The sequence below is a fragment of the Cupressus sempervirens genome, chromosome 3 (genome assembly GCF_028749045.1).
Source record: "Cupressus sempervirens isolate cs-2001-9-10 chromosome 3, ASM2874904v1, whole genome shotgun sequence".
NCBI lineage: Eukaryota > Viridiplantae > Streptophyta > Pinopsida > Cupressales > Cupressaceae > Cupressus > Cupressus sempervirens.
The window spans coordinates 137,440,668-137,452,507 of NC_143120.1; positions in this window are offsets into that span (position 1 = coordinate 137,440,668).

The window sequence follows — 11,840 nt, forward strand, 5'->3', positions numbered from 1 at the left end:
CCTCACAACATTATGCTAATGTTGTTACTCACTCTCATGCCAAGTTGGTGCTCAAAGGCCCTGCACCTTCTACTTTTGATATTGAACAACATAAAGACAAAGCCTTTGCTGGTCTATCTAGAAAAGGTACAATACCCACAACGAACTTGATGACAACCAGTTATAGTGTTCTTGATCAATTGAAATGAACTAATGCTTAGATTTCCATCTTTGAGCCACTTAAAATCTTGCCTACTCATAGGAAGATTCTGGACAAAGCCCTCGTTGAGGCAAATGTTCCTCAAGATCTTTATCTTGAGCAATTTCAATCCATGGTAGGTCACCTAACCTTGCCTTATCTTATGAACTTCTCTGAGGAGGATGATAACTTGCTGAGTCACTCGCACAATCAACCTTTACACATCGAGGTTATGATACATTAGACACGTGTTTGTTGGGTACTCATCGATAATGGTGCTGGCCTAAACATTGTCTCTGCTGCTCTACTTAGATAATTAAATTATTCTGAGGATTCTATTGATCCTTGACACAAGATCACCATCAAAGTGTATGACAAAGTGGAACGAAAGTCTCTAGGTCTTGTGGTCTTACCCATTCACGTCAATCCTATAGAAAGGGATATCACCTGTTAGGTGCTTAACATTCCCTTGGCTTACAAAATTCTGTTAGGTTGGTCATGGATACATGAGATGCACATTGTGCCATCCACATATCACCAATGGATCAAGTTCCCATTTCATGGCTCCAAAGTTACTATTCTTGCCATTACTAGCTATACTTGCAATATGCTCAAGGCTGTTAAAACTTTCATCCCTGCTAACCGTGAATCCACTAATTATCATGACAATAAGTTGAAACAAATTGAGCAGTCATTCAAATTGAAAGAAACTAGCATGGGAGAGTATCACATTGAACCAATTTTGTCATTGACATCTCTTCCAAAGTCTCCTTGTCATTATGGGAGACCCTCAGAGACAAAGAAGCCATTCTTACTAACACCTCAGACCAAGTATAATGGCACTTTTGTTAAGGTTACAGTTCCCTTAGAGCATGAAAGTGAAAATAGAGCCATTGTAGAATGGCTTTACAGAGAAGAGGCTCTAATAGACTTAACAAAGAAAGATCAAGAAATCACTCTTGAGAAATATGGGCCTGGTCTTAGGCTTATGAAGCATTTTGGTTACAAGGGAACTAGCCCTATTAGGTGCAATAAAAATGGCCTAATTGATCCTATCAAAGCAACAATTATGCAACTGGCCTAAGATTTAAAAAGGTTCCTTTCCATTTGGGATCTAATAAATTCATACCAACACCTGAGAGTTCATCTAGAAACAAGTCACAAGCTGAGTCAGATACTCAACAAGAAGAATATGATGATGAGGATTCCTATCCTCATCCTATTCCTCATGATCTCACTAAATTCTTCACTGAGCTAGATGACTTTGTGCCACGTGTTAGCATTGTGGATGATACCAATGATTCTTCTAAGGGCAATACTGAGCAACTCAAATATCATTCAGAAAAGGGAGAATCTAGTCAGTCATTACGTATTGAGTATCTGTGTAAAAACCCAAAGGATGAAGGCTAGTATGTCCCTATCACTGTTGGGGAGTTCTATAGCTTCTTGCCATGTAGCATTGATTCTAAGGAATATGAGTTTGACTCTCTTTCAGAAGTGACTACTGATAAAGACATTGACCAAGTGCATGTCTATGAAAACCAAATTGGAGCGGGTGAAACATCTAGGGTTAGCTCGCATGGGTCTGATCCAACTAGTGTCCTAGAGTCATCAATTGTTGACGTTCATACTTAGAGGCATTCAAACACATCTGTGGACAAAGTCACCATAGGTCTCAAATTGCTGGTCCAAGCACTTAATGACTATACTATGAATGCAATTGAACCAGCCACCACTCTCTCACTCACACATCCTGAGCTTATAGACTGGAACCCTAATGCATCTAGTGAAGTCCCCACATTCCAAAATGACTATGCTCTCACCTGTTACCTAAATGTTATCAAACTTGTAATGTCTTCCATCAATGAGCAGAGTATCAACATAACTAAGGTTGACATCAAATATCTCAGTCATATAATTAAAAAGAAAAAATGCAAAAGGTTCGATGGTGAAAACCACATTGTGGTAGTTTCAAAACCCAAAAGAATAAAAATAAAAGATGTATCCAAGGGTGAAAATCTCTCTGAGGCACCTGCAGATGAGATATTTGATGCACTTCCCAGTCACTTTTAGGAGAGATCATCAGTGTTGATAAAGTCAACACAACCAATTAATTTGGGCACATAATAACATCCTCATATGATACATCTAGCACAGTCACTGTCACCTGAAGAAAAGGAAGAATTCATTACCTTTTTCAAAGAAAAGAAGATAAATTTTTCTTGGACATACTCTGACATGCCAGGACTGGATCATGACCTTATCATGCATCACTTGTCCATAGCATAGGGCATCAAACCAGTTAAACAGAAGCTTCAGAAAATGCATCCTCATGTTGCATTGCTCATCAAAGTGAAATTGGAGAAACTTCTAAAAGTTGGTTTCATCTGTGCAATTGATTATGCTGAATGGATATCCAATATTGTTCTAGTCTCCAAGCATGATAAATCTATCAGGGTTTGTACTGATTTCTGTGATCTCAACTTGGCATGTCCTAAAGATGACTTTTTGCTTCCTAATATTGATATGATAGTGGACATGACGACCAACTATGAGATGTAATCACTTATGGATGAGTTTTGTGGATGCAATCAGATGAAAATTGTGCTAGAAGACCAGGAGAAAATGGCTTTCACATGTGCATGGGGAACCTTTTGCTAGAATGTAATGCCATTTGGCTTGAAGAATTCTAGTGCTACATATCAGCGGGCTGTTACTACAATTTTCCATGATATGATGCATAAGACCATGGAGGACTATGTCAATGATACCTTGGTCAAAAGTGCTAAACACAATACTCATCTACAAGATTTAGGACCCATCCTAGATCGTATGGAAAAATTCAGTCTTTGGCTCAATCCTAAGAAATGCGCATTTGGTGTCACATCAGGAAAGTTGTTGGGATACATCATTTTTGCAAAAAGAATTGAGGTGGATTTGAAGAAAGTACAAGTAATAATGGACATGCCGCCACCTTAGAACATCAGTTAGATGAGAGGACTACAAGGTAGGCTCCAATCTATTCATAGGTTTATCTCACAGTTGGCGAATAGATCACAACCCTTCACAAAGACCTTACATAATGGTGTAAAATTTGGTTGGAGCCAGGATTGTGAGAAAAGCTTAACATAGATCAAACAATATCTTGTCAATCCACCAATCTTGATGCCTCCCATCCATGGGAAGCCTTTGTTTTTATACATTTCAGCAACTGAAACATCTCTAGGAATACTATTGGCTCAGGAAGACAACAACAACAAAGAAAGAGCTATTTACTACTTGAGTCAAACACTGATCTCTTATGAGCTACAACATTATTGAGAAAGCTTGCTTGGTTGTCAATTTTGCTTCCTAGAAGTTGAGACACTACATGCTTGCCCACACTACATGGCTCGTGGCTAAAATAGATCCACTAAAGTACTTGCTCAATAAGGCAACTCTCACAAGAAGATTAGTTAAATGGGTTATGATACTCAGTGAGTTTGACATCCAATACATTTGAACACAAGGCTATCAAGGGACAAGAAATTGTGGATCAGCTGGCCGATGCACCCATGCAAAGTCTCCTGCCAATGAACATTGATTTACTAGATGAGTCAATTCTGACACTCACACACCAAATGTGGGTCATGTTCTTCGATGGGTCTTTCACACAACAAGGATTAGGTGCTAGATTACTCTTCATTACACCACAGATATATTCATTGCCCAAAGCATACAAGATTTTGTTTCCTTGTACAAACAACATTGCTCAATACGAGGCTTTGATCAATGGAATGAAAATTGTAGCCAAATGGAGAGTGGATCAGTTAGATATTTATGGTGACTCTTAGCTTGTCGTCAATCAGGTTAATGATGTATATCAAATAAAAGATGAAAAACTAATTCCTTACAAGCATATGGTTGGTGACTTGAAGAAGTATTTTGTGCACATTACCTTCTAGCAAATTCCATGAGAAAATAATAAAGTGGTTGATGCCATGGCTACTTTGGCCTGCCTACTACAAATGCTTGAAAATGATCAACAACATGAGTTCTTGGTGGAAGCATTACACTACCTAGCCTATGACACCCCTGATTCTAGGATGGTCTCTTCTATCATAGGATAGGAATCATCTTGCTACCATCACATTTATTCCTATATCCACAATCAAACCATTCCGGAAGGTCTGACCCGAAATGAGAAATGTTACCTAATCCATAATGCTTTGCATTATGTCATTGTTGCTGATGATCTGTATAGGAGAGGTCTTGATGGAACACTCCTTAGGTGTTTAGAACTTGAAGAGTCCAAATGCACACTAATTGACGTTCACAAGGGCATTTTTGGATCTCACTCAAATAGCCTAACACTACCTCACAAACTGCTTAAAGCTGGTTACTACTAGCCTAAAATGGAGCAAGAAGCTATCAAGTATGCTAGATCTTGCAAGCAGTGTTAGCTTCATGGGAACCTTATCCACGCTCCAACCAGAGAGCTAATTCCCTCTACTACAACATGGCCATTTCAACAATGGTCCTTTGACTTGGTGGGTCAGATTCACCCAACCTCTTCTAATGGACATAAGTTCATTATCACAGCTACAGATTACTTCACAAAGTGGGTAGAGGTAGTACATCATGTAGTCGCCGATGGAAAAACTATAGCTCTTTTTATCACAAACTACATCATCTACATATATGGTCTACTGTCCTCAATCATTACTAACAATGGAGGAAATTCAAGAGCAAAGACCTCAAGGAACTATGAAAGAAATTCAAAATCACACAACATTGGTCTTCCATTTATTACTCCCAGGGTAATGGCCAGGCTGAGGCATCCAATAAGGCAATCCTCAAAATTCTTCATCACACAGTCAAAAAATCAGGGAGAGATTGGCATCTTCACATTAATCCAGCCCAGTGGGCGTATAGGACAAGCATCAGAACTCTAATAGGCATGACCCCCTTTGTTTTGGTGTATGGGGTGGATGTTGTGCTTCCAATAGAGGTTGGGATTCCTACCTTGAGAATCTCTATGAAGGGCCTTCTTACTGATGATGACTACAGATAGCTCAACTTCAAGAGCTTGTGTTACTGGATGAACGTCAACAAGTGGCATGTGATCATCTGTGAGCATATCAACAACAAATGTCAAGAAGCTACAATCAGAGGGTCAAGCCATGTGACTTCTAGCTAGGTGATCTCGTCCTGAGAGAGAACCCTAAGAATCAACATCAACGAGTCCAAAAAGGGAAGTTTGAACCAAACTAGCTCAGTCCTTACATCATTATTGAAGTATATGGATCCGACGCCTACTAGCTTTCCATGACCCAAGGAGAAGTGCTCAAAGAACCTATCAACACTCTCCACCTGAAGCGGTTTTATAGTTGATCTAATATTAGTAGCTCTTTGTACATATCTATATGTCCTCAAAAAAATCCTAAAAATTAGAAAAAGTCCTGAAAAAAATTGTTACCCTGGTGAAAACCTAACAATAGGCACCTTGGTAACACCAAAAAAAAAAAAGTCCATAAATTCAAGAAAAAATATTGAAAACAAGAAAAATGCCATTGGTGAAAACTTGAAAATAGGCATCATGGTAGCAAAAAAAAAAAGGAAATTTCTACCAAGAAGGTGAAAACTTAGTAAACAAGTGCCTCTTGTTCCCAACGCTCCATCTCGCACCACATCTTCTGGCTCTCTATATAGTTGCTTTACTACTTTTCCTACTTTTCGCTCATGTATCCATGGATTGAGTCTAGTCACAGCTCAGGGGCATTCCCCTTTAAGTGTCACTCCTTTCAAGATTCTCCTCATAGAATCTCTTTCCTGATAGTCACCAATCATTCTGGCTATGTTTTCCTACCATCGCCGGTGTCACTCTTTTCAAGATTCTCCTAATAGAATCTCTTTCACAACAGTCACCAGTTGTCTCAGCCGTGTCTGCCTACTATTGCTTGTGTCACATTTTGAGCTTCCTTTATGGAAGATCTCTTTTGCGTCAATCACCAATCATCCTAGCTGTGTCTATCTACTAATCCTCCTACATTCTTCACCTCGAAGATTCCTCTTTGACCTTAGTCACCAGTCATTGTGACTGCATCTGCTTACTGTTGTCACCCTACTAAAGAGATTTCTTTCAAACATGTTCTGGACACTGATACTTGACATCAATCCTAGAACACAAAAATGCACGTAAAATTATGCACTTCTTTGGATATGCTGAGCTTTTTCTTTTTTTGCTTCGCTTTCTCTTTATCATGTATCCTCGAGTGACTCGATGATGTTATTTCTAAATAGAGAAGTAATGACTAGGGGCATGCTCCATTTTTTTGTGTTTTCTATTTGCGGTTTAGTTTCAAAACATCTGAAACATTCATGAAAGAGGGGTGTCCACTATAAGAGCCTTCATCTCATGTTGGATGGCCATGTGTACCTCGACTCCTCTTAATTGGATAATTAGTAAGATTGGTACTTTTCGTTTTCTATTGAAGTGAATTCTTCATGCTTCAGTAATAACTAATACTCATCCTGCTAAGTGAACGTATGGGTCATTGCGAGTACAAATTATGAATGTTGTCCTAGGATACAAATGCAAAGGCCATTGCATACATACTATTTATTGATTGCTTAGCATAAGAAGGATCTTCTGTGTGTTTGGCATGTCTGCATGCAAGCAATATTCAGGTCATCCTAGCACCTATGCTTTGATGCTTATGTTAACTTGCTATATTAAAAGGGACAAATGTTCTAGTCATTTTGGCTTCTTGTGCCTTGAATTCTTACATTTAATCCTGACAAACCTATGCCATATGTCCTATTCATATTTCCATGATTGAAAAGTCAGTGGTAATCATAAGATGTTTAAGCTTCGTTTATATCCAGTGATGATAAATTGTCAAGGCTCCGTAACCAAACCTAGGGTTGCATTTAATATAGTCTGGCATCACATAAATCATTTGCATAAGCACACGATTTAGTAGCAATTCTGTCTCTATTCTTTTTGATGAGGGATTGGGAATCTCTTCCTATGTATCTGGATTCTCCATGACTACACAAGCATTTGGTTCATTGGTTCATGCTCCTCGATGAAATACCTATCACTATCAAGAAAAAACAACATTACATAAGATGTTAGTTCATTTCCATATGCATTGAATCCATATACTCACATCATATACTCTACATAACCATAATCATATCACATCAAAGTGATCACGCATCCTTCACATAACACATTCATCTCATCGATATCTCATGTACATCAAAGTAAAAGAGACACAGACAATGACATGTACATAGGAATACTTGGCTCAAAATATCATATATATATATATATATATCAAAAAAATGTGTTAGTACAAAAAATGGGCACTACTCGAGCGCTATCGATCAAAATCATACAAAATGGTGCTAGCACACCAATGGATACATAGCCAAGATCAAAATTAGGGATCAAAGTAATCAGGAGCTAACTGTGGCCTGTGCCATCACCCCCTATAGCTGGAGGAGGGGGAGGAGGTGGTATATCTGGTCTCGCTAGAGGACAAGCACCCTTGAAATCTTGGACATACTGGGAAAATTGAGGAACCTATTGAGCCTCATCGAGCACAATTGTAGAGTATGCTGAGAAATAATAAGTTGCTTGGGCCATTTGCAATCTGACCTCATCCTGTAGCATCTTTGCCCTCTGCTCGACTATCTGTACCTGCTCCCATAGTCTTAAGATCTCTTGATCTTGCTCAGCCAACCATGCATCCCTCACTACCACTGCAATTTGTGAGTCTTTGATCTGCCAAGAAGCCTGTTGGATCCTCTCCCTCTGTTGTCAAAAGATCTCTGGGGATCCTGTGACAGGCTACTCCTGCATCTCCTCATTGAGCATCTTAGGTGCTTGCTCAATGGGTGCCTGCTCCTCCACCCTCAGCCTTTGTCGTCATCTCTACCCTCTACTGCTACTCCTAGCCCCTAGATCTGATCACATCTGTCATGTAGGGATCTCCACCTACTTGACCCTCTGCCTCACCTTTTGTAGTGGGCCTTATGCTACCTATTGTTGGGGAGCCTATTGTGGGGGAGCCTGTTGTTGCTCTGTTGGTGCCTGCTGTGGGCTTGGCACTACTCCCCCCAAGGGATCTGTTAATTGTGGGACAGGGTGACCAATAAGATATGTCTGATATGATGTCATCATCCCTTTATCAGCTACCTCTGGATGGTAGTCCCACTATGTCGCAACTAGGTTATGCACATCATTCATCGATCACCATGCATCTAGTCTCACCAGCCATCCCCATGTCAGATCCTTCATGACTCGCGTGTAGGCACAAAACTCCTAGGATATGTCTTGCTACCTCCCATACTACCTCCATACTCAACTAGTGGAAAACTGCTTGATAATTTTTGTAGTCTTTCTTATCAGTGGCCCCTAGCTAAACATCCAACTGAGCTCTGCAAGAGCGTCATCCCACTCCTTAGTCTCTTGCCAGGGTCACCATATGACGAAGACTAGGTCATCGAGATAGGCCCTCCACTACTCTGTCTTACCCAAGCCTACCTAGGTAATATGTCCTCTATATCTACAAATGTATGGCTCTGTAGGCTCTTGGGCATCCTCAAAAATTGGTTGGGTGACTGGTAGATGCTCCCATGCCTAGACCTATAACACGTACACACCAGTGGCCATACTCTTCTACTCGTGGTACACTATCTCATGCATCTCGTAGAACATATGGGTGAGCATGCACTAACCTCATCCGAATCTCGCTGGTGCATCCAACATCCTCTGCAACATGATCCCCCATCCACACTCTAGTCCATGCTGCCATCTATTAGGTACCAATAAGTAGTTGATGAATATGACCAAAAATGTGGCCAATTTGTGTGTCTGCTCATATGTGTGGACAAGCTCATCCTAGGTGATGACCTGTCCAATCGCTAACTGTCTCCCAAAAATGGTACATAATGCCTCTATACCTGCCCAAGGAATTGTGTCATACAATACTCTTGGCCCATGAAATGGTATGTGTAGGATCCTGTATATGTTCTCAGGAGTCACAATCATCTCTCCCTGAGGAAGGTGGAAGGTGTTCATTTCTAAATGGAATGCAGTCAATATGGTCCTGATTCACCAGCAATGCTAGGATCTGGCATAGATATGTGAGCCCCAATCTATCTATATGAGTCATGTCCTTTGCATCTAGATCCACAACAAATCCCCATACAATGGATAGTGAGATCTGAATGAAACATCACCAAAGACCTCCTGCACACATGAACAAACAACAATGACAGGAAAATGGTCAGTACTCGATCAACAAATGAAAACGATGAAGAAATGAATGGGAAGATCATGCTAAAAACATAAAAAATACAATTTTTAAACATACTGCTATCACAAGTTTTTGCGCAAAAATTCATTTCTTCGCGTGAGAAATTTCATGTTATCGTGCAAAAAATTCAAGTTCCTGCATGTGCTCAAATCCCCACATGAAGAGTCTTTCTCATGTGAAGAAAGATGTTTCCACGCAAAACGAGACAATCTCACGTGAAAGATGACAAATCTATGCACAAAATTCTTACATTATTTGTGCGATATGTCGATATCTCTCGTGCAAGAATCCCCATTGACATGTGTGAAGATACGCCGGGTTAGTGAATCTTAGCATGAAGAAATAGAGCCTTCATGTGAGAAAGGATAGTCTCGCACGAAGATCGATGTTGAGCACCTAAAAATAAGCTAAAAGTGCAATAAATGACCTCAAAATGTGTGAAAATGAAAGTACAAAGCTTAGATATCGATAACTCCTCGAAGGTTTGTAGTCTACTAGCCAGATATGTCATTAGGAGTGCTCAAAATGATGATATCTCACATTCACTGCCATACCTCTCTCAGAGCTCAACCTCACTAAAAGAAAAAATGCACAAATGTATTGAAAATGACCCCTTGGGCCCTTATATAGGGGTTGACCTAGTTTTTGAAAGTGTTTTGATTTGTGCAAAAATTACCCCTCTGGCTAATTTGACCATTCTAAATCCATTTTTGGGATCAAATTCAAAATTTGACACACCTAAGTGCCTCAAAAACATGTTTTAAAATTTGGGGGGCCTGACGCGATTGAACGCTTGTGCAGTCTATGTTTTTTTGATATTTTGGGATTCCTGGAATTCTTTCAACTCAAAATTCTTCATATTTTCAAAATCCATTTTAGAAATAGTCAACTCAAGTCAACCATGGCCAATTCTGCTCAACTTTTGGTCAAACTTGGTCTTTTGGACCTCAAAATCGTGCCTAATTAATTTTGAATTTTCTTCTGATTGTTCTAATTTCTTCTAGATTATGTTGAATCTCAAATTTCTTCTACATATCTTTATCTACTACTTTATGTCACATTTTTGGTGTGTCATCTTTCGATTTTGCTCCTGAGGGGGCAGGATGATTACATCATTGAATACTTATTGCGTGGGGCATCATGTTCCCATCATTTGTCCTCATCATTCAAGGCATCTTATCACTAGGGGCATCTTGTTTCCCTCCTTCTATCATATCTATTTCATCTAGTCATCAGTTGATTACAGGTATCGGGACAATCTAACTCTCGACTCCTAAGGATCAAGCCTTGTTCTGGGGATGATTCTATGACTCATAATTCAATTTTGTTATCTGCTATCAATTTGGGTATCTAAGTGTTCTATTTGGATCCTTAAAGGTTAAGCTCCATTTTAGAGATAATCTTTTAAATGCTTATCACTATCAGGTATCTAGGTGTTCTATCTGGATCCTCAAAGATTAAGCTTCATTTTGGAGACAATCTTTTAAATGCTTATCACTCTTAGGTATCTAGGTGTTCTATCTAGATCCTTAAAGATTAAGCTCTATTTTGGAGATAATCTTTTAAATGCTTATCACTCTCAGGTATCTAGGTGTTCTATTTGGATCCTTAAAGGTTAAGCTCCATTCTGGAGATAATCTTTTAAATGCTTTCAATTTAGGTATCTAGGTGTTCTATCTAGATCCTTAAAGGTTAAGTTGTGTTCTGGAGATAATCTTTTAAATGCTTTCAATTTAGGTATCTAGGTGTTCTATCTGGATCCTTAAAGGTTAAGCTCCATTCTAGAGATAATCTTTTAAATGCTTTCAATTTAGGTATCTAGGTGTTCTATTTGATCCTTAAAGATTAAGCTCCGTTCTGGAGACAATCTTTTAAATGCTATTGATCTCGGGTATCTAGATGTTCTATCTAGATCTTTAAAGGTTACACTTTGTTTTGATGGAAACCTTTAGAATGCTTATCAATTTGGGTATCTAGGTGTTCTGCTTGGATTCCTTAGGATCAAACTCTATTTTGGAGATGGCTCTTAAGAGCTTATCAATTGGTCTTCGGATCATCAACTTTGGAACCAATCTTATCTCTTGATTTGTGCATCATAATTTTGATTTTCTTTGAATTGAACATGTTGCTCGCACATTCATTCAAAGAGGGGCAAAATGTAATACCCCAAAATTGGCTCATTGCCATTATACCAATTCTGGTCTATTTGATCAAAACTAGAGTCTTATCTCATTACGAATTTTTTTGTCCTGACATTCGCTACTTGACTTAATTGTCATATGCGGAAAACTCTAATCTGCATTCATCATAATAATTATTTAATTCCTATAGTATTTACTCATATTACTCGC